At 44.0% G+C, this 24,985-nt stretch overlaps 1 pseudogene; it reads right to left on the bottom strand.

The window, feature by feature from the left end:
* Positions 1 to 7,311: 7,311 nt before the first annotated feature.
* LOC121133373 lies at positions 7,312 to 16,550 on the bottom strand (annotated as a pseudogene).
* Positions 16,551 to 24,985: the final 8,435 nt, after the last annotated feature.

Here is a 24,985-nt window from a genome sequence, read left to right as displayed (position 1 = left end):
GTATTATCATGTATTCAAAAGCAGTTTGTTTTGAGTTCATTTAATCTTTTAAGTGGGTGGGCATTGCTGGGGATGGAACTTAGGGCCTGGGGCATGGCTAGGCAAGCATTCCAAAGCTGAGTCGCTTAAAGGAAACAACTTTTCACAGCTATGTACAGAATAAACTACCTCCAAAATACAACCCAGGGTGATTAGTATTAATGTCTCCATTAGACAAGTAAGGCATAAAAATCATGAGTTTAATGTTATACTTGTGATGATGTGGATGAGAGTTCTGTCCTACTCATTTTATTTCATGGTCATAAAATCATGTCATAAAGTGTGAAGAATGCTGCAGGAGGTGACTCACATCTGTCCGTTCTGTAAACTGGGGAGGAAGATAAAGTAAGTCCATCAAGAAATCATAGCCCATTGTTAATACAGAGAGTAGCTGGGAGAGTTTGGTTTTGTCCCACAGTGAATTATCTGATATTTCCTTGGAACATTATGGAAAACATCAACTCTTGGGGTATAATTAAGACAGCTTATGCTCGAGTGAAATAATCATAAATAAAAAAGCACATATTGCCTTGAGGGATGTTTTTATTTATTTGGAGATTTGGTTCTCTCTGTAGAAATGCTATTAAAGCATGTGTGTGGAGGAGGAAGAAGGTAAAAATGCAATCAAAGGAGGATGAGTGGTGTGCCCACAGCTCACCAGCCTTCCTACAGAATGCTGTTCCGAGTCCAGCTGTGGAACTTTTGTGGTTGTTGTTCTGGGCATGGAAGCAAGGACCTTAGTCATACTAAACAAGTGTTCCACCACCAAACCGCCTTCCCAACTCATACCACAAACCCAATGCAATGCCTAGCGACTACTAGTTCTAATTCTTCATAAAGAATGAACTTCCATTCCCCCAAATAAAATCTGCATCAATAACTTCCTTCAATATTAGCCCAGCGAAAGAGTAATTCTAGGGATGGAAATGTCAAATGTGCTAGGTGTATTGGCAGATAAATTTTTGAATCTTCAACAGAATCATAATCCACAGCTGCCGTTTGTGTTACATAAAGGAGCTAACTGTATGATCGCTGACTGCCTGCTGTCTTTAATTACAACAGCTAAGTGTTTGCCCCGTGAGTTCTGTGCTGGAGCATGGCAAGGTTTGTCCGAGGCTGCCCTAGCTCATTTGCTCCTTCACTGGAAAACAGGGAAACTGAGTACCCGAGGCAGCTGGCAGCACACTTCTCTGGCAACCCCATCCTCAGCAACCCAGAGGTTGGAAAAGCAGAGTAAGGGAAGCAGAGTCGCATCTGCCCTTAGCTAGTCATCTCCAGACTCAGCATAAAGATCCCGCTACCACACTTTTCTGAAAACAGGAATATTCTCAGGGACCCTCGTCAGCTTCCGCTATGAGGTCATTGTGCCAGGAAGTATCCTTTGCTTTGGTTTCAGGATCTTGGGGCATGGTGAGCTTTTAGACAACTGTTCATTTTCCTCGATTTTCAAAGTTCTGAAGATCAAACCTCCAGACATAAGCTGTATCAAATGCCCCATCTAATGAGCAGTGTTGAATAGATCACCTCTTGTGTAATCTCATCCCCGGACTATCATCAGATGGCTGAAGTCTAGTTCCACTTTCCTCCGTGGAGTGGTGCAAGTACTAAGCCTGCCATTTGTCACACTTCGGATTGAGACTCTAAACACTATCGTGGGCTCTCAGCATTGCTCACCTGCACACTCACTTGCCAAGAAGCCCGAGAGGAAGAGAGCGAGGTGCATCTGAAATGGCTCTGGCCACTCACATGAGTGGTGCTTGTGATGAAGGACCGGTCTCAGCACAGGCCGAGTGCTTTCCTCTTTCTGCAGAGAACCATGGAGGAGGAGGAAACCAAACAAACCTCTACCCTGCCAAGCTTGGCAGAGAACCAGAGAGCACTTCACACAAATCCATTCTGGTCCTCTTCAACGGGGACCAGGCTCTGGTTATTAGCACTGTTTGCTTTAATTGAGTTGCAGAATATTTACCCGATGAAGAAATATTTTAGGCTCTTAAAATACACGAACTATAAGTAGTGTGCGGTATTTCTCAAAGCGTCAGATCGTAGAGATCGTTTCATAACATTTCTCTTAAAATATAAGCCAATGAAATAAGTACTGCCATTGTCAATAACCACACTGCACACTTATTTCTCCGGAACTCAAGCAGAGACCCTCACTGCTTACCCCACGTGTTTCTGGGGGCATCACAGAGCTGAGGTCGCACATTTTTTCTGTTGAAATCGACAGTATGGCAGCCGTGTGCTTGCGAGCAGGATGCTAGCCCTCGACTACAACTCTAAAAGCTTTGCTTCAGCACAGCTGTGCAGAGACCTTCCTGGCCCCGTTTAAATTAGTACCATTAACTTCCTCTTTTTCAGCCCTGGCATTGTAGAATTTCCAGAATTTACTTGACACTCAGAAAAAAAAAATCTCTGAATAGTATTTCATCATTGTAAGAAATTCTCCTGCTTTATTTGTGTATCCAAAGAAAACTCTTAGGCATTCATAGGCACTTATCTAGCTGAGTATAGTATTCCTGCATATTCTCTAGGCTTGTCTGCCCCTGGTCAAACAATGGGTAGTCTAAGATATATTTGATGTGTTGAATATGAAGAGAGTTGAAGACTCTTCTACGATTCTTGCTCATAGCCAAAGATTCAAATAAAGGTCATTTGAAATGGGTCCTCTTCTAAGTCACAAGCTATGTTTACATAAACCTTATCATTTTAAAAGTCCACAGAGCAGAAGTCTTTATTGTAACAAATTGATTTTAACACATGATGAAAGATAATGGTTTCCACACATAATTTAGATAAGAAAATTGATTCGCCACTCTGCTTGGTGATCAGTGTTTTTGTTTTTATTTTCAGCAACAAATTCAGTAGATGTGACTATCATTTTTAGGGACAACTGGATGAGGAACTAGACACAGAAATGCAGGAAAAAGGGGAGGAAGGAGAGAAAATAGGGTAGGAGTGAGAAAGAATTGACAGCTGAGTTGAGAGAAACACAAAAGGTATATGTAGAAAGCAATTTGGAGACAAAACAACTGTGTGCTTCTCTCCTAGCCAAAAGCACGGAAGACCCCTGGGGACCACAAAGCATCCAGACTGTGGAGAAAACCTGTGAGAAAGAAAAATCAAGAGGCGCTGTAGTGCAGTGTTAGGAATGGCAAGGCAAAGCTTTGAAGGGAAAGAAAAGTACAGGTGACAGAGATGGAGATGAGTCACCAGCAGGGACGGTGAACCAACTGGCGCTTTCAAAGGCCGGCCTCAGGGCTGCTCCAGCTGCGTGCCAGTTGTTACTGTGAGGAATGAATGAAGCTCCCCATTTGCTAACACAGAATTTGCATCTATGTCTCTAGAGAAAACTGATTCTCTAGTACCTAGTGTCTTAGTTAGAGCATCTATTGCTGTGATGAAACACCATGACCCAAAAACAAGCCACCGTATTGTTGTTCATTGTTGAAAGAAGTCAGGACAGGAATGCAAACAGGGTAAGATCTCAGAGGTAAGATCTGATGCAGAGGCCATGGAGTGGGCTGCTTACTGGCTTGCTTCCCATGGCTTGCTCAGCCTGCTTTCCTATAGAACCCAGCACCACCAGCCCAGGGGTGGCACCACCCACCATGGTCTGGGTCCTCCCTAATACATCACTAACTGAGGAAATGCCTTACAGCTGGATCTCATGGAGGCATTTCTTCAACTGAGGCTTTTTCCTCTCTGATGACTCTAGCTTGTGTCAAGTTGACACACAAAACCAGCAGGTACACATGGTATAATGTAAGGACAAAAACATTATTGCACCATAGAAATATTTTGAGTGTCTGGATAAAATCATGCCATCTTTCAAACTGCTTGAGGTACCTTTCTGTATATTGCTAAAGTAGCAATCAAGATTAAGCACACAATCATTCAGGCTCAATTCTTGACTCCTTGTAAAAACAAGCACTTTATTCCCACTGGGTAGAAGGAACAATTCTTCTGATTATTTACACATGAGGGACTAACAGAATCTGTCAGATAGGAAAACACATGGCAGAGAAGAGAAGGAGAGAGAAGGCAGAGAACACATGCCTGCCTGTGCTTCCTGAGGGTGTAGGAGGCAGGCCAGCCCAGTGGATGAATGAAGCACAAAATGTTGAATCTGTCTTCTCCTGAGAGTCTAAATTAGACTCTACAATTCTGACGAAGAATTTGACTCCTAAAATTTATATATACCATGATTCATTGGATCAGAAAAATATCCAAAGATAATACTGAGGACATTTGCATCAATGATGAAAGAGGGTGACTGTATTCCCATAGCAAAAGTTGCTAACACCTAAGTCTTAAGGGATGCTGCAGTAAAACCATCCCTGGTTAAGAGGAAAGGACACAGTTCTATGCTTTCTTCCTAAGGGGAGACATTCTCTGTGATGCAGTTCTCATCTTGCTCTTGGGTAAAAACAGTTTAGAACATGATTTTTCCTTTACTTAGTAAACGTTTCTTTTGAGTGATAGTATTTTATTTTTTTAATGGTACTGGATGCTTTTAAACTCTCACAAAAGAAGGGAAGAAAATATTTTGTATGGTAATCATTATAAATCACAATTTTACAGGAGCCAGCTTGGCACCCATCACTTGGTCACAAAAATCTAGTCAAAGATGTCTGAAGTCCCTTCTTTCTCCTGAAAGAGTAGACAGCATCAAAAACAAGGTCAGACTTGTTCCCAGCAGCAACGACCATTAGACATCATCTCTTTTTCTGAAGAAGAAGAAGAAGAAGAAGAAGAAGAAGAAGAAGAAGAAGAAGAAGAAGAAGAAGAAGAAGGAGGAGGAGGAGGAGGAGGGAGAGGGGAGGAGAAGGAGGAAGAGGTAGAGGAGAGGGGGAGGGGGAGGGAACAGAGAAGAAGAAAAATCAAAACAAAACAAAACAAAGAATTCTTCCCTCCTTGACCAAAAGTAACAAAAGCAATTGTGAACTAGTTTGTTGAAAACATTTTCAGACATTTCAGACACTTTCTTTTTTTCTTTTTTTTTTCTTTTTTTTTCTTTTTTTTTTTTTTTTTTGGTTTTTACGAGACAGGGTTTCTCTGTATTGTTTCAGAGGCTATTGGTCCAGCCCGGCCTCAAACTCACAGAGATCCGCCTGCCTCTGCCTCCCAAGTGCTGGGATTAAAGGCGTGCGCCACCACCACCCGGCTCATTTCAGACATTTTCTGATATAACCAGAAAAACCAAAAAGTCAGATTAAGGTGTTAGTTCATGAAATAAATAAATAAAACAAAAAATTAATTAAATTAAAGACAAATGAATAATTAAAATGAGAAGCCACAGAGTTTGATGCGGTGTTGCCAAAAGAAACACAGGACCTCTGTTCTTTACAGAAAGAATAGGAACAGAAAGAGCCACTTGCCCGGGTTTATTTGAAAATTCGCCTGAAGGTAAACACGTTGGACGTTGATCTAGTAGAGTATCAGAGAACTTTAGATACGTTACTGTCTGCCCCATAGTGAAGACCAATGCTGAGATTTCAGAATGTTACCTAAGCACATGATAATAAATATCACTGGAATTGCCATGACGTCTCTATGTCATCCATGTTGAGAATAGACACAGCATGTTTTCTGTACTCTAAGACGTTTTGGGGAACTTGGAGAAATTCAGATATAGACTTTTTCTTTCTATTAATCCAAGTTATGCTTACATCACAGACAAGCATTTGAGTTATCTGAGCCATCAAAACACAACAGGGCGCTGTGCCCTTGATGTCACCATCCACCGCAGCAAGTGGGTGAGGAGGTAAGTAGACACCGTGCGATGCAGTCGCCGAGGTCTAAGGAGGATGTATGTGTTCGTCTCAGAAACTGCTTCCCAGATTGTTTTGCCTTGAATGTCTGAAATCATTGCTTTGTGGGGATTGCTTACCACTGTTTTATGATCAGCAGCGCCCCCACACTCAATTCTTCAGTTTTCTAAAGAAAAAAATGAACGTTTCATTTGGAGTTCAAATGGGAGTTGCAAAACTAATTCTGGAACAAAACTTTCCATAGCACATTTACTACCTCCCCTTATGATCACTCACGTCCTTGAAAAATTAAAATAAAGCAGGAAAGAAAACATGCTGACAGGAAAATTGCTTCTGAATTATCATGTACCCCAGACGGGAAGATAGTTAAGAAAACAGTAAAAGAATAATTAAAGGTTTTAAAAAAAAGTTTCTAGCAAACTGATTTAAACTTTTGCTCCACTTCAGCTGTAGGGCCAACACCAGAAGCTTGAGTCACAGGAAGTGGAACCGCATAGAACACCGGAAGCTGTGTTTTCTGGATCTCACCGGGACTCATGCCATGACTACCCATCCATAAGCCATGCTCGCTGTGTTCAGAATGCTCAGGCTCTTGCTGTTACTGTTGTTTTTTGACAGGGTCTCGAGTTGTATCCAGGGCTGGCCTCAAACTGGCAGTCTCCACACACCTGGATCGAGAAGAGTGTAGCAGAGCACCAGACTTTTAAAACAATCTCAACACTCTTTTCATCGTGTTGGAAGGAACATTAGGTAGTCAGAGACTACCACGATATTTCAGCAAGCAAGAAAAGCACATGTGCTGTCTCTTCCATCGTGTGCGTAATGAAAAGGACAGGTGTTGGGGACTGCTAGAACCTTGAACAAAATGGAGTCTGTCAACCGTTTCTTGGCCTTCTGACTACGTGACTACTAGCACACATGCCCTTGAGACAAAGGAAAAGGCTAACCATAAAAGTTAAATTTACACAGGGCAGCCCACCCGCCTAGCCAGGGGGAAGTACCCTTACAGAGTAATTGTCTTTGTTAACAAGATTATAGCGTTCTGCTGTACACTCCCTACCCCTCCCTAATTCCTGCACCTGACTTACGCCTACAAGCATTTGTGGAATGCAACTAATGACTGATGGAAAATTACAGCTTTGTCTTTACCGTATTTGGTGTATATTTGAATTGAGACTTGATTGACATGCTTGTACCACCCCCTGAGGTCCTTCCTCTATAAGTTCCAGCGAGCCCCAAAAAATAAAGGCTCTTGATCAGCGAACGTTGTCTTGAGCCTGTTTCCATTAACCTCTTGAAGTTCAATTTCCAGATCGGATCTGCTCGTGAAGGCCCACTAAATTAGTAGCGACCCTCATCACCTCACCTCTGCGGGTCGGGGGTCCCTTCCCGGGGGTCGCACCAGCTGGCATGACAGAAAACTCTGCCTACATATAAAAATACATTTTTTTTTCGTTCTAAAGACTTTAACTTACAGCAGAATTGGTTTCTTTGTTCCTCAATCTTTAGGGACACTTGGCATTAGCAGTCTGAGGGAAAAATCTTCAGTGAAGTCAAACTCATTCTGCTCTAGTTCTAGCTTGGGCAGCTTATTGGTTCAGTCCAGTCCCAGTTCTGACCCCAGAGACATCAGCGACTCCTCATCCACAGGGTCAGAATCAATGGTGACAAGGGTCTGGTCACTGTCAGGAGAACGTAATCCTGCCTTTTCTTTCCTGGACCTCCAAAGCCCCTGTTACGCAGGGACCCTGCCTCCCATGGTTGTTGGCTGCAGCCCAAGGATATTGGCTATTATGCTTCTGCAGCTGTATGCAGGTCTCCAGGTGTGGAGCAGGGTATACACTGAAGACTGGGGGTTTGCTAGAAGAAGCGGCAGTAGGACAGCCTATTGGAGATGGTAATCCTCAGGAGGCAGTGTGAACCCCGCTGGCTTTGGCTTCATTTGAGGTGACCCCTGTGGATTGCAGGATGACCACTGCTTTGAGATCTTTAACTCCCAGATTAGAGGCCAGAGAGTTCATGCTCTGCTTGGCATCTTTCCTCACAGAGGTGCTACAGAAAGACCCCCGCCACACTCATGTAAACTGCGCCCTTTCTAAGAGCTCGAATTTTGAATGTAAACCACACCCTTTGGCGCGAAATTTGAATGCAAACCGTGCCCTTCTAAGAGCGTGAAATTCAAAAGCTGTGACATCATCAAGACGAGTACCCTATCGGCGGTGCTCTCGCCTTCTACCTCATTTGGTATATCAAGCCTGCCGGACCTGATTGAGAGCTGCTCTTGCAAGGTCCGCAGGACTTGATATGCAAATAAAGCCGCTTCTATATAAGCAGTACTAAATCCAGCCTGGTATGCTCAGCCTCCTGAAACGCTGAAGCATCCGTAGGCGCCTGTGTGAGTAATAAAAAACCCTCTTGCTTTTTTTTTTTTTTTTTTTTTTTGGTTTTTAGGAGACAGGGTTTCTCACAGAGATCCGCCTGCCTCTGCCTCCCGAGTGCTGGGATTAAAGGCATGCGCCATCACTGCCCGGCAAAACCCTCTTGCTTTTGCATCCAGTGGCTCTGTCTCGATTTTTGGGCGAGGGGCTCCTGCCGGGAATATTCCCAGTTTTTCATTGGAGGTCCCACCGAGATTGAAGACCACTGTCCAACTCGACCAGAAGCCCAACGGGAGGTAAACTGGCCAGCATCAGTGTTTCCTGTTGGTAACTGTGTCTGTTTGTTGTCTGTGTGACTCGGATCCGGGTCACTCAGTATCTGGGCGGCTTGAGAAGGAGCTGACGAGCTCGGGACTTCTCCCCCGCCACCCTGGAAGATGTTCCAGGGGTCATAGAGCTACCTCTTGCCGTTTTCAGAGCCCGTGGCGGATACGCCCCTCTATCGGAGAATCAAGGGCCTCTGGTTCTTGAGTATCCATCTGAACTTTTGTTTTCGGTACCGTGCAGAGCGTCTGGTTGCCGGCTGTCTTGTTGTTCTTGTTGTATTGTGTCTGTCTGTCTTTTGTTTGCATTTGAAGTTGTCATGGGACAGACCCTAACCACCCCCTTAAGCCTAACTCTAGGACACTGGTCTGAGGTTTGAAAACGCGCCCGCAGCCAGGCGGTCGAAGTAAAGAAAAAGAAGTGGCGGACCTTTTGCTCCTCGGAATGGCCCACTTTTAATGTGGGTTGACCGAGGGACGGCACCTTTAACCTTGATACTATTCTGCAGGTCAAAGAGAAGATTTTTGACAAAGGACCCCATGGGCACCCAGACCAGGTCGCCTGCATCGTAACCTGGGAAAACTTGGCTTATGACCCACCTCCATGGGTGGCTCCCTTTGTCTCTCGGAAACCCGCTCTTTCTCCCCCCCGCCCCCGTCCCCATCCCCCTCCTCCGGAACCCTCTCCTCCTCCCCCCGCCCCTTCGAAACCCACTCCTTCTCCCCCTGCCTCTCTGGAACCCTCTCCTTCCCTCCCCACTCCTACGGCACCTCCTCCTTCTGCTCCCCCAGCTCCCTCTTATTTCTCATCCCTGTACCCTACCCTCACCTGGGAACAATCTCCCAAACCCATCCTTCCCCTGGATCCTAACTCCCCCCTAATGGATTTGCTCTCTGATGACCCCCCTCCCTATCACCCGCCTCCGTTGCAGCCAGTCCCGATAGGAGCTCAACAGACGCCCCTGGTGGGAGACCAGAGGGGTGTCACCTACTCACCTCCTAACTCCCCAGTTGCAGGCCGTCTCCGGGGTCGGAGAGACCAACTGCCCTCAGAGATTACCTCCCAGGCGTTCCCCTTACGACAAGGAGGGAAGGGCCAACTGCAATACTGGCCGTTCTCGGCATCTGACCTATACAACTGGAAACAGCACAACCCTCCTTTCTCCAAGGATCCTGTCGCCTTGACTAATCTAATAGAATCTATATTAATTACCCATCAACCTACTTGGGACAACTGCCAACAGCTGTTGCAAACTCTCCTGACCTCAGAGGAGAAACAGAGGGTTTTTCTAGAAGCAAGGAAGAATGTGCCAGGGGAGAACGGGCAGCCGACTCAGCTACCGAATGAGATCAATGCTGCTTTCCCCTTGACCAAACCCAACTGGGATTTTACCACAGATGCAGGTAGGGGACACCTATGCCTTTATCGCTAGTTGCTCATAGTGGGCCTCTGAGGGGCCGGTAAGCGCCCTGTCAATTTGGCACAGGTAAAGCAAGTAAGTCAGGGTTCCGAGGAGCCTCCTGCTGCCTTTCTAGAGAGACTCAAGGAAGCCTATCCCATGTACACTCCCTATGACCCGGACGAACCGGGACAGGCTAACGGCATGGCCATGGCATTTATATGGCAGTTGGCGCCTGACATTAGGAATAAGTTACAGAGACTGGATGGACTACAGGGCTACACCATCCAGGATCTACTAAAGGAAGCAGAACGTATCTATAATAAGAGGGGGACTGTAGAAGAGAGAGAGGACCGTATACGCAGAGAAACTGAAGAAAAGGAGGTAGCTAGGGACTGTAAACGAAGTAAGGAGCTAAGCCACCTCTTGGCCACTTTAATGCAGAACAGCAATAGGTCAGATAGGCAGGGAGACCAGAGGAGGCCCAGGGTGGAGCGGGACCAGTGTGCCTATTGCAAGGAGTGAGGCCACTGGGTGAGAGAATGCCCAAAGCGACCCCGAAAACCCAAGGGTCCGCGGCCGGAAACGTCCCTTCTGGCTTTAGATGAAGACTAGGGGAGCCAAGGGCGGGAGGCGCCCCCCCCCACGCCTAGGCTAACTCTCAGAGTCGGGGGGCAACCAGTCACCTTCCTAGTTGACACTGGGGCTCAGCACTCGGTCCTCACCACCTCCCTGGGCCAACTCAGCGGACGGACAGCCTGGGTGCAAGGGGCCACCAGTGGAAGGCGCTACCATTGGACTACTGAAAGAAAGGTGCATCTGGCTACCGGTAAGGTTTCTCATTCTTTCCTCCACGTCCCTGACTGTCCATACCCACTACTGGGATGAGACCTACTGACCAAACTCAGAGCACAGATCCATTTCGAGGGGAATGAGGCCACAGTGTCAGGCCCAAATGGAGCCCCTCTCCAAGTATTAACTCTCAAAATGGAAGATGAATACAGATTATTTGAGGGGGAACCTACAGTGAAACCCGAGATAGACTCTTGGCTGAAAGATTTCCCCTTGGCCTGGGCCAAAACGGGGGGCATGGGTTTAGCTAAGCAACAACCTCCCATTGTCATTGAGTTAAAGGCAACAGCTACACCCATCTCGATTAAACAGTAGCCATGCCTAATGAGGCCTATCAAGGAATTAAGCCTCACATCAAAAGACTCTTGGACCAGGGGATCTTAACTCCCTGTCGGTCGCCATGGAACACTCCACTTCTACCTGTCAAAAAGCCTGGCACGGGCGACTACCGACCGGTACAGGACCTTAGGGAAGTTAATAAGAGGGTGGAGGATATACACCCCACGGTGCCCAACCCATACAATCTTTTGAGTACCCTACCACCCACTCATCCGTGGTATACGGTGCTAGACCTAAAAGACGCCTTCTTTTGTCTCCGGCTGAGCCCTAAGAGCCAGCCAATGTTTGCTTTTGAATGGAGGGACCCAGAACTAGGAATTTCAGGACAATTGACCTGGACGCGACTCCCCCAGGGATTCAAGAACAGCCCCACTCTCTTCGATGAAGCCTTACATCGGGACCTTGCGGACTTTCGGGTTCAGCACCCATCCCTGATTCTACTCCAGTATGTGGATGATCTCCTACTGGCAGCTCCAACCGAACGGGACTGTCTTAATGGTACCGGGGCCCTACTACAAACCCTCGGGCATCTTGGGTACAGAGCCTCTGCCAAGAAGGCCCAAATTTGCCAGACGGAAGTGACTTATCTGGGGTACAAATTAAAAGAAGGACAGCGTTGGCTAACGGCCGTGCACAAGGAAACTATATCCCAGATCCCAGTTCCCCGGGGACACCGGCAGCTGAGAGAATTCTTGGGCACCGCTGGGTTCTGCAGGTTGTGGATCCCCGGATTCGCCAAAATGGCTGCTCCTCTGTATCCCCTAACCAAACAAGGGGCTCCCTTTGAATGCACAGAGGCACAACAACAGGCTTTTAGTAACATCAAATGGGCCCTACTCTCCTCTCCAGCCTTGGGCTTGCCCGACCTAACCAAACCTTTCAACCTATTCGTGGACAAGAAGCAAGGCTTTGCAAAGGAGGTCTTGACCCAGAGGTTCGGGCCATGGAAACGACCTATTGCCTACTTGTCCAAGAAATTGGACCCAGTAGCCTCCGGATGGCCCTCTTGCTTGAGAATGGTTGCGGCCATTGCAATCCTCGTCAAGGACGCAACAAAGCTAACTCTGGGACAGTCATTAACTGTACTGGCACTGCATGCGGTTGAGTCTATTGTCCGCCAGCCTCCTGATCGTTGACTATCCAACGCCCGCATGACCCATTACCAGTCCCTGCTCCTGGATGCTGATCGGATTCGCTTCGGCCCAGCAGTCGCCCTTAGTCCTGCAACTCTGCTGCCGCTGCCAGAGGGCCCTACATCCCACGACTGCCTGCAGATCCTCGCGGAAGCACATGGGACCAGAGTTGATCTGTCCGATCAGCCATTAAAAGACGAGGACCACACGTGGCACACGGATGGCAGTAGCTACTTGCTGAATGGAGAACGACGAGCAGGAGCAGCAGTAACCACCAAAAACCAGGTAGTCTGGGCCAGCGCCCTTCAGGGAGGCACCTCGGCACAGCGGGCGGAGCTCATTGCTCTAACTCAGGCGCTCCAGCTGGCAGAAGGTAAGAGCCTCAACGTATATACCGATAGCCAGTATGCCTTCGCCACCGCCCACATACATGGGGAAATCTACCAGAGGAGGGAACTCCTAACCTCGGAGGGCAAGGAGATTAAAAATAAAACTGAGATCTTGGCCCTGCTCAAGGCCCTATTCCTCCCCAAGAAATTGAGCATCATGCACTGCCCAGAGCACCAAAGAGGAGACAGTGCAGAGGCAAAAGGCAATCGTCTAGCAGATGAGACTGATAAACAGGCCGCTCTGGGTCCCCAGCTCCTCACCGTCATGATCCTAACTGAACCAGGACGGACCCAGCTAATGAACTGGGAATATAGTGCTGATGACTTAAATTTGATACAGAAACTAGGAGTGGACTATGATCCAGAGTGGGACAGATGGGTGCACCAAGGAAAAACCATTGTGCCAACTAAACCTACAATGGACCTAATTAACCTCCACAAACTAACTCATTTAAGTGCCCGAAAAATGCAAGTCATGTTGGATCGAGCGGAGACGGGAAAACTTTTCCTCAATAGAGATAAGGCCCTACAAAAGGTCACAGAGACTTGTACGGCTTGTGCTCAAGTCAACGCAGGACGAGCCAAGACTGCCCCCGGGGTCCGTCTCCAGCGACACCGACCTGGAGTCCAGTGGGAAATAGACTTTACTACAATTAAACCTGGCATGTATGGCTACAAATATCTCTTAGTTTTTATAGATACCTTCTCTGGATGGGTAGAGGCCTACCCCACCGAACATGAAACTGCAAAGGTGGTCACCAAGAAACTATTAGAAGAAATCTTTCCCCAATATGGGATGCCTCAGGTAATAGGGTCAGACAATGGGCCGGCCTTTGTCTCCCAGGTGAGTCAGCAGGTGGCCAAGGTACTGGGGATTGATTGGAAATTACACTGTGCATATAGACCCCAGAGCTCAGGTCAGGTAGAACGTATGAATAGAACAATTAAGGAGGTCTTATCTAAATTAACGCTAGCAACTGCCTCAAAGGATTGGGTGCAACTCCTACCCCTGGCTCTGTATCCAGCCAGGAACACCCCAGGCCCTCACGGCCTTACCCCTTTTGAAATTCTATATGGGGCTCCCCGCCCACCATCACTTTCTTTGATTCTGATATTTTGGACTACGCTAATTCCCCCTGTCTCCAAGCACACCTGCAGGCCCTGCAGATCGTGTAGAAGGAAGTTTGGAAGCCCTTAGCAGCCGCCTACCGGGATGCACGAACAGTGCCTCACCAGTTCCAAATCGGAGACTCAGTCTGGGTCCGGAGACACCAAACCAAACACCTTGAGCCTCCCTGGAAGGGACTATATACGGTACTCCTGACAACACCTACAGCACTAAAAGTTGACGGTATCCCCGCCTGGATCCATGCATCTCACGTGAAGGCTGCCCACCCGGACGCTTCCACGTCTCCTGCCCAGGCATGGAGACTCCAACGATCTCAAAACCCCCTAAAGATAAGATTTATTCGCAATTAGTTGTCTTGTTTGCCCTTTTGACTACCCCCACCACCTTGTCGACCAGCCCCCCTACCCTAAAACAATTGACCTGGCAGATAGTCTCCCCAACAGGAAATGTCTTGTGGTCTCAGTCAGGGAACCATGCCGTGGGAACCTGGTGGCCCTCGCTCACCCCGGACTTCTGCCAACTGGTGGCAGGGTCAGACTATTGGGACATACCTGACTATGAGGCAGACACATTGCCAGAAAAACTAAGATCAAACCCTGGCAATAGAAGCTTGCATGGCTATGGTGTCCGGGGAGTCCGGACCCCAATAGGGTGTGCCACCATCGAGAAACGGTGTAAACTGGGTCACCAAGACTTTTACGTGTGCCCAAAGGATGGGAGGGACTTCCACACGTCTCGTAAATGTGGAAGCTATGACTCTTACTTTTGCGCCGCCTGGGGCTGTGAGACCACTGGCGGTGCATACTGGAACCCCTCATCTTCCTGGGACAAGGTCACCATATTACAGGCCTGGGGAAGGGGACATTGTTCCAGCTGTTCTGGAGGACTCTGCCTTCCCCTTAACATCACCTTTACACCGAGTGGTAAAAAGGCTCCAGAATGGAGCAGGGGATATACTTGGGGGCTCCGCTGGTACATAGAAGGAGAAGATCGGGGGGTTAACTTTAAAATACAACTTAGAGTACAACAGGCCTCCCAACCAATCGGTCCCAACCAAGTCCTGGCAGAGCAGAGGCCAGCATCCTCCTCCGGTTTCATACCAACCCCCCTGCCAGTGGGTAACTCAGTTAGAGTTAAAATAACCACACCAACCTCGCCCCCTAACCAGTTCCAGAATAACTGGTCCCAGAAAGACTTCCTGGGGACAGGGGATAGACTTATTAACTTAGTAAAAGGAGCCCACCAGGCCCTTAACTCCTCAGACCCCGCTAGAGCTAGAGACTGTTGGCTATGCCTCAGCGTAGCCCCCCCTACTATGAGGGAATTGCTGTTTCAGGAAATTTCTCTAATTATACCAGAGCCCCGGAATCGTGTTTGGTACTGCCTCACCACAAGCTAACTTTACCCGATGTTTCTGGGCAAGGAACATGTTTGGGTCAGGTTCCTAGGTCGCACCAGCCACTCTGCAATCAGACCGTCCAAACTCTGTCAGCAGGGAACTATTATCTGGCTGCCCCAAATGGTACATACTGGGCCTGTAACACAGGTCTCACCCCCTGTATATCGGCCCAAGTGTGGAACCAACCCTCAGAGTTCTGTGTGTTGATCCAGCTGTGGCCCAGGATCACCTATCATAGTTCAGAGACCGTTTATGAGTTCTTCGAAGACACCCCTAGGAGGCAGAGGAAGGAGCCAGTAACTATGACTCTCAAGATCCTTCTGGGAGTCCGGGGGATTGCGGCAGGGATAGGCACAGGAACTCATGCCATGATACAGACAGGGAGATTCCAAGCCTTGCATGACGCCATGCATTCAGACCTAAAAGCGGTTGAAAAGTCAATCACTGCCCTCGAAAAATCCCTGACCTCTCTATCTGAAGTTGCTCTACAAAATAGACGGGAATTAGACTTACTCTTTTTAAAGGAGGGTGGATTATGTGCGGCCCTTAAAGAAGAATGTTGCTTTTATGCAGACCAGGCAGGGATAGTGAGAGAGACAATGGCTAAGCTAAGAGAGAGGCTGGCTCTGCGAGAAAGAGAATTTAGTTCACAAGGCTGGTTTGAAGGATGGTATAACAGATCACCCTGGTATGTTACCTTACTTTCAACTCTTATGGGACCTTTAGTTATACTGGTGATTATTCTGATATTTGGTCCCTGTATCCTTAACCGGCTGGTTCAGTTTATCAAGGAAAGGCTGTCAGTCATCCAGACCTTAGTCCTAACTCATCAATATCAGGTTCTAAAGCAACAGGAGACAGAGAACCCTCATAACAGTTAAGTAAAGAATTTTACTTAAGGATAAAAGAAATGGGGGAATGAAAGACCCCCGCCACACTCATGTAAACCGCGCCCTTTCTAAGAGCGCGAATTTTGAATGTAAACCGCGCCCTTTGGCGCGAAATTTGAATGCAAACCGTGCCCTTCTAAGAGCGCGAAATTCAAAAGCTGTGACATCATCAAGACGAGTACCCTATCGGCGGTGCTCTCGCCTTCTACCTCATTTGGCATATCAAGCCTGCCGGACCTGATTGAGAGCTGCTCTTGCAAGGTCCGCAGGACTTGATATGCAAATAAAGCCGCTTCTATATAAGCTGTACTAAGTCCAGCCCGGTATGCTCAGCCTCCTGAAAGGCTGAAGCATCCGCAGGCGCCTGTGTGAGTAATAAAGAACCCTCTTGCTTTTGCATCCAGTGGCTCTGTCTCGATTTTTGGGCGAGGGTCTCCTGCTGGGAATATTCCCAGTTTTTCAGTACCACCTTGACATCAAGGGCAGGTCTCTACATAGTTGGCATATCAGCTTGGCAATGTTGATGCCTGAGAGAGAGGGTAGCTCAATGGGGATGCAGAGGCATGGACCAAAAACTACGGATTTATAATAATGTAATTTGATGAGTTTGGGCACATGCATGTGTGTGAAATGTTACTATCATCAAGAAAATAAAGAGATACCTGTGTGCCTCTTTTTGTTGTTAAGGTCAGAAAGACCATTTAGAATGAAATCCATTGTGTTAAATATTTAAATGCACAATAGGTTACTGTTAGGAATTATCCCCCATAGCAAATCTCTAGAACTTACCTTGCATAACTGAACTTTTCTACCCACTGGTGACTTTGTAAGAGCTTGGAAACAGCAGGATTGTTTTTTTACGGATGAAGGTATATACACACACAGGACACGGGACTTTACAAACAAAGCATGCATTTAATTTTGCTCAGCCATGTAATCCTGTGTAGGAAAAACCTTGGAGCAACCCTCCAAGGGGTTGAATCCTGAAAGATGTCAATGACAATTTAACTAGTCCTCCTAGCCATTTGCAAGCCCTGAGAACGAGCTGCCAGCAACTTAATCCAGGAGGATGACGATTTTCTCCTACAACAAAAGCTCAAAATAATAAGTGACAAGGCAATGTGAAAATGACAGCTATCAAAGCCATACTGTTTTATTAGTAGGAAGCAGCTTCTAAAAATGAGAGAAAAGGGCCAGTTTCAAGAGGAAGAAATGCAAAGGGAGTTGAGACTAAATGCCTATTGCTGTCACTGGGTTCCCTGTGTAAACAGAAGGGGAAGAGTTTAAGGAAAGCAAACAAAAAACAAGGCAACAGATGCAGCCAAGGGACACAGAAAGGGCAGATGAGTTTTAGCAATGAGGCTTACAACAACTTCCGTACTATCAGCTTCCTGTGAACAAATTAAAGACAAAACAGATATCTCATTATTTATGGGTACAAAAGTCCACCTGAAATGTATACACACAATTATAAAGGTGCATCAATTATAAAAGATTCATTCTGGTCGGTCATTAATGCATCCATTCATCCAATAATTGGTCACTGAATGCCTTCTGTGTGCTATCAGCTTTGCTGAGAACTAGAGCACAGTGGTTAGATGAAAATGAATATGGTTCCACGCCTTGTGGAGCCTGGGATATTGTGAAGATTGCAGGTACCCATGAATCCATGAAGTAAGAGACAAGAGAAGGGATAGGACACAATGCCATGAGAAATTATCAACAGAGAATTTGACTAGTTTGCAAGTTAAAGCTCATATCTACTGACAGCAGTGAATGAGCAGTGATCAGAAGATGGGCACTTTAGTTCAGCACAAAGGCCCCATGACTGGATAAACAAAAGGAATGATGCTTCTAAAGAGGACATGTACTCAAGGAAACAGAAGAGCTGCCGATGAGTTTGAGGTTTGATAGTGGCCACACTGAATGAAGCATTGCACTTGTAGGCCACATCATAAAATGTCTTTATTCCAGAGAACAATGGAGAAACTTTGAAACACTTAAACAGGGAAGATCTGATCTACTCTTTGACATCATTATATCTTGAACATGAGATGAGTAGACCATATAAGAGGAGATGAGAAAGACAAGTTAGGGTGTGAGATAATAATAAAAGTCAACTGTATCCCTAGAGAATACAGTCCATGTAGAAAGAAATGTTCAGATTAAAGTGTTACTTAAGTGGTTAGGTATTAATAATGGTTGGTTGGCTAGATGATGGGAAGAAAAGGAAATTGTGAAATATGACTACAATGTCTAAATTTGGCAATCACATGGATGGTGGAAGTTTTCATTGTATGAGCAACACTTTATGTGCTAAGACTAAAGGCAGAATAAAGAATTGCAGAACATGAGTTTGATTGGGGCGTGTCAGATGTTTTTAGGAAGATGTAGACAAGGAGATGATTAAGAATGTTTTCAACAGATTTTAATGAGTAAGTGTATCTCAGGAAGTCTTGCTTTGGAGAACACATGTGCCATCCATCTGCTCATGAGTGGTAGTCATTGAACCTGAATAATATATATCATCTAGAGAGTAGAGTTAGAAATAATGTGGGAACTATGACTTCCACCATACAATAAATAAGTCAAGGAAGGGGTACCAAAATTCATTCCAAGATCAATCAGACAAAAGGAGAAAGATAACAATGACACATTAGGATGCTGTCAGCACCTTCCAAAGTGGCAGCTTCATTAGAAAGGGAAGAAGACACTAATGATGCTTTCCTGGGATTGATCTGGTGATAAACAGTAAAATCTGCAGTGAGATTTAAAAGTTGTTCTTGTCTAATGGTTTATTCTCAAGGCTCAATCAAACACAATATAAATATGGTACCCATCACAGATAGTAACTCATGAATAGCAAAACTAAGACCAAGTAGTAGCCTCCAATATCCTTGACTCCTATGAAACACAGACAAGCTGTACTGAGAAAAGTAGGTACTGGCATATTTAAAGAAATATTGTGTGGTGAGCTCAGAATCATGAATTATGTAATGTCAAGAAGTATAAGACTAAAAATGCACTCAAGTTCAATTGAGCAAGGCTGTTTAAGATCAGTTATAAATAAATAACGTATCTTGTAAGTGGCGTATGAATTCCAGAACAATGAAAAGTCAAAGGTAACTTTTCTTCTGCCAGAAATTCATTCTTTCTTTCTCAAATAAACCCTATTTCTAATTATAGTGGTATCCAGTCAAAGAACTGTTTGTCCTGATATCTATTACCGCTACATAGGGCAATGTCCTCCATGCCGTGAGAACTTCTAAGAAGTCTCCTTACAGATAATAGTACCCTTCTCTCATTCCCGTTGTCTGAAAATTCCAAGTGTCACTGGAGCAACCATCAAGCTCTCTGAAGCTCAATAAGCTTAAAGAACTACCTGGAGAGATATCGCAGGGCTTCCTGGTATGTTTGAGATGCAATCAGAGATCTTGTCTTCCAGTGGACATTAAAGTGTGTTGACAGAAATGGTATCTAGATTATCCCATTGCTTTGACTGGTTCTTATTATGAATCTCGACCTTAGAGTTCCGCTTGGGATATAACCCATGAGGAATTACAGCAGAGATAAAAATCCCACTGAAACTTTTAGAATGAGGCAGCGTGATGGGAATCCAAGAGTAATGTTCTAAAGTGATAGTAGATGAAATGGAATAAATATACCCACTTTGGGGGAAAATTAGCAAGCTTTAAGGTAATAAGTTCAATACTGGTACATCAGATAATTTTTATTATATATACATTTTTATTTCCATTAACCCTATATCATTTTTTTCTCTAGAATAACCCATTTCATAGTACAGAATTAAGAGAGTTTCTAGGCCTAGGAAGAAAATTAAAAATTTAGGTTTCAAAACAGAGGTGAGAAGATGGGGACAGATCACCAAACCTCCTTCAATGCACATAAACCCTGGAGAACAGGTGCTTAGAAATACCAAGAGACAGCAGAAAAGAATTCAGAGTTTCTGTGTAGTAAGTGAAGACAACAGAGCCTGGGAAATGGGCCAAGTATAAGATGGGCAAATGTCCCAGGAATTGTAGAAACTATAAAACAGTGAGTTAGCATCCATTTTCATGAGAATTCTAGGCTAGATTAGTAAATGAATGGCTTATGATCAATTTAAGGAAAAAAATCTTTTAAAGAAGTGTCTTTTTAATGGGCCAAAGTAGAATGCTATAATTCCTTCTTGACCTCTTGTCATTTTCTCTCTTCCTTGGGTACTATACCTTACCAGATTGCTGTCACCTCTCTTAGCTGCTTATACATTTTTCTCACTTGAATATTTTATTAATAGTTTAAGTGTAATTATTCAAGGATAGCCAGCAAAATAAACTGGTGAAATCAGATACAAATGATAGTGAAATATTTTATATAATTTATTCAGGGAGCAGTATAGTATGTGAGCTGCAGACCTATGGGAGTAACCATTTCCAATTGGATACCATTAGTAAGTTAATCTGCCTGTGAGAAAGGGAGGGAATAATTTTCAGTTCTCAACTTAGTGTTCCTTAGCTTTTCTCTCTTTTGTCTCCACCAACTGAATCCAGAGCGCATGTTGGGGGTTAAGTTATAGAGGAAGACAGACCAATCACATGGAAAAGAATCATTAAATAACAGCTAAAAACACACATTAAGTATAATACATTTAGAATAAAGGTCTCTGAATGCCACACTAATGGCTCTGTGCTAAAACTGAAATTTGATCAATTATGGATGAATTTATGAACAGTACCTTCTGGAATAGAACAGTAAAAACTGTGAAGTAGAGAAATAATTATCATTATCACATTTGATCAAAGAACTTCACCAGCTTCATAACTTAAAAAATCTATATTTAGAGATTAGTGAACACCTGAGGTCATTTTATTAAGACTTCCCCTGACTAGGTTGAGCCAATTGTGTTCCCATCCATTGCCTATGGTGTGTAGCTATTTCAGCTCTTCTATTAGCTTCTCAAAATCCCTGGTAGTTGTTGTTATTTTGGGGGATACCTGGAGAAAGCAAACCCTCCCTTACAGCTGCAGTGAAAATTCCGCTACCCAGAAAGAACAACCCAGGAAAGTTGTACAATGTCCAGATGCTGGCTTCCAAGCCTCCTCCTAGCCTGTGCTGGTGACTGTCACACCACTGATGGGCTGTTCATCAATCAGAATCTACAATAGCCCCTTTCCACCTACGTGTTCCACATTGATATCACAAACTCATACAGAGCAAGATGGAAGACCTTGTCTTCCCAAGTATCTTTATCTGCCTTGGTCACTGGCGCCATCATCACCATCCATCCTATCTAACGAAGCTCAATGCCTGAAAGTGACCCAGCATCTATCTGCCTGCTTCCCATCCCCTGCCACTAGTGCTACTGATACCTCCTCTGAAATTCCCATCAATCAGTCAATTCCATTACCTTCATTCCCTCTGCTGCTGTCCTAGTTCCATCTTCTTTCTATTGCTGTCTGAAGTTATCTTTCTAAAATAAAAATCTAATTATTTCACAGCCATACTTTGAGAAACCGTCTTTGGTTCCACTCTGCCAGTCTCTAATAAAACTTTCAAAGCCCTTTAGAATTGAAATCTGCTTTGTCCAGCCTTATCTCTTTCCCTCTCTCTGGCTCTCTTTCTCCACCCTAAATTCACAGAAACACACATGCACATGCACGCATACACACAACACACACCCTATACACTAATCACTAAGTCTACTAAGTAAAAACCAATAATAAAGCCTTAACATAGAGCCGTATTCCTTTCTCCACATTTTAAAAACATATTTTAATTGAAATAGAATTACAAAGCTTGTTCCTCCCTTTCTTCTCTCGAGGCCCTCAAGCATCCTCCCTTCAGGTCTTCTCACACCCCACCACTCTTGACTTGATAGTTTCTTTAATCTTTGATTATTACTGTTACATACATATATACATATGTGTATATATATATATATACATAAATATATTAGTACAACCTGCCAAGTCTGTTTTTGTTGTCCGTGTCTATTATTTCAGGGCTGACCACTGTGAATTAGAGAACAAATAAGGAGGGAGAGATATTTTCTTATAATAGTATACATGGTACCCAGAGGATGGCAACGAGGAACACACAGAGCTTGAGATACAGAAATCTGATGGTAAGATGGAAGAATAGGACATGATTAGTCTACACTTTTCTAACAAAAAGAAAAATCAACATAAAACACCCAGGCTTTCTTCACCCAACCAGATGGAAGAGAGGAGGGGACATGTGGCAGACTCATAGGGGAGGGGAACACAGAAGAACAGAGTATAATGGCACATATGTATGATGAGGCCATGATAAAGGCTCACATTTTGTGATAGGCTTAAAAATAGTCAAATTTTAAAACAACTTTTAAAAGTAAATAAAGCCAATTACTTACACAGGATTGAATTCCTTCTACATTGCTATAAGTAGGCAAAAATTAGGAATGTAGATTGGAGTAATGAGATAGATTTTGACTCAAAATAATGAAAGACAAATAACACTAAAAACTGTGAGCAAATATGACAGCTCTCACAAGCTTAAGCATCCCATAGCTAGGGTACCCAGCCGTGGCACTGGACAGTGTCTCTGCAGTCACATAACGGAAAAAATGGCCTAAAATGCGTAGGGAAAGACACCTGAGGGAGAAAAATGACCACCACCACCAAACCTCACATCATTTGAGGAAAAAATGAAAAAGTCCAGTGGCCTCGCTCTCTCCAAGTGATTTGTTTGTTTATTATGGGAGTTGTGCCCATGCTGAATAACTCGCTTGTTCTGCTTCCATGTGTTCACACCACATCTGCTTTAAGGGCTCCCTTTTAGAAAATCCTTGGTAACCCAGAACCAGCCCTTCTTGCCACTCTTAGAAATAAAAATTCTTTGCATTGCCCTGTTTGGGGCCAGAATCAGGAAACCATCACACTGTTAATCTAGTCTTTTGTACTGCCAACCTCCTAGAGGGACCATCTTATTTTAATCTCATAAACATGTAGTACTGCATCCCTGAGGAAAGGAAAGGGGTGTCAGGTAGAAACTCGCAATCAAAACAGACATGCATGTCATCCACCCCACAGAACGCTTATTCAGCATGGCCTTGTATAGATGTCCTTTTCAAAAGAGGTAATACAAAGCCAATAACTCTTCTTTCCTGACACTTTCATTACTTTATTGAAGGCTGAAGCAAACCTAAAGGGGGATAATTACATTACTGGCTTTGGGGCTTAAAAAAAAGAGAGAGAGATCAGTATTACATTTGTGTGTTCTTAATCCCTTGCTCTTCTCAGGACTTTTCAAAAGATAATTGCTTGTAATTGTGAAAGTTCATGAGTTAATTTGCTAAAGACTCATAAGACAGGCCGAAGATCTAGGAACACCAACTGTAATAGTTTTCTTAATAGGATTATTAGAGATTCAATGATTAAAAAGATGGTTTGCCAAAATAAAAGAAATTAAGTTCACATATATATGCAGAAAACATAAATGAAGCCATATATTATAAAGTATTGGTGCTGACTAGCATCTGCTTTAGCATTCATTAAAAACATACACGTATACATGTTTGGGTATTTAATTATTGTGTTGTTTTGCCTGTATGAAGAAAACTACACTGTGTACATGCCGTATCTGCAGAGCCCAGAAGAAGACATCAGGTTCCCTGGAAATAGAGTTATAGACACCATGTGGATGCTGGGAACTGACCCCAAGTCCTCTGCAAGAGCATCTAGTACCATAAAAACTGAACCATCTCTCCAGCTCCATGTTTTCCATGTTTTTTTGAAGTAAAAAATGTCTTATAGAAAATAACAAAAGATTTCACCTTTTATTCCATTTATCTTGTACCTTAAACACTTTTTTCCTAAAAGTAACTGCTATAGAAACATGTATTCACCTGTAAGTATGTATGTGCTTAGTACTTTTAATAACACTAACAGTGATTTTGTTTATATTATCTTATGCTGTATTTACCTATTTAATATATAGAGATGAATACATGTGCATATATGTATCATTATATATCATAGATACCTTGTATTCTATTTTATACCTCCTTGTGATTTGAGGAGAAAATACCTAGCCCATGTCTGGTAGCACTATTTTGGGAGGTGAAGCCCAGCTGGAGAAAATGGGTAACTTTGAGTGTCTTATTGTCAGTTATATGTTGTCCCAAGTTCCTCCTCTCTTCTTCCTGTCCCCCACTAAACATCCATGCAATCTCTAATGACCAGTCCAGCACATACGATCGTGAACTCTGATTTGAAATTCTAGATTAATCTTTCTTTCAAATTGTTTTTCCCAGGTATTGCTACAATAATGAAAAATTCACTGATATGTGGCTGTATAAAAATACACGGCACTATTACCCGATTAGTGGAAATTTAGGTTACCAGGTTTCTGCTCTCATAATTAATATTTATTGAATATCCTTGAAATTCTGTTTCTGGATATAGGGAACCTATTTGAAGACAAATTTCTATTAGTATAATTGCTGGATCAAAGGGCATATGTATTTTTAAAATATGCTAACTGTATCATGTATTTTATATTCATGAAGATGAAAATATTAATTTCCAGATGAAATATATACCAAAGTATTAATTTTATATTATTAGAAATAGAGTAGTAGTTATAATTAATAATTTGCTTCCAAAATAGGAAGGACCTTAATATGAATCCTTTCATTTTTCCCAAAACAAAGGATATTACATTCTTTGCTTGAACATTTCACAAAATTTGCCACAAATAATAGGATCTTAAAATCACTTTAAGGAGGTACATTCTGAATGCCGCTTCATGTTCACATGTTTTGAAAGCTCTAGAGAATAAGGAATAACATGGAGAAAGATTATTTAATAAAAGTTAATTACCTGGACCATTAAAAAAGATCTCATTACCAGTGACTAAAAGCCTGCAGTTCTGAATCAAAGTGCAATGATGCCTGGAAAT

The sequence above is a fragment of the Mesocricetus auratus genome, unplaced genomic scaffold, assembly GCF_017639785.1.
Source record: "Mesocricetus auratus isolate SY011 unplaced genomic scaffold, BCM_Maur_2.0 Super-Scaffold_100021, whole genome shotgun sequence".
Classification (NCBI taxonomy): Eukaryota; Metazoa; Chordata; class Mammalia; order Rodentia; family Cricetidae; genus Mesocricetus; species Mesocricetus auratus.
Note: the sequence above shows the minus strand (reverse complement) of the source record. Positions and strands in the feature narration are given on the sequence as shown.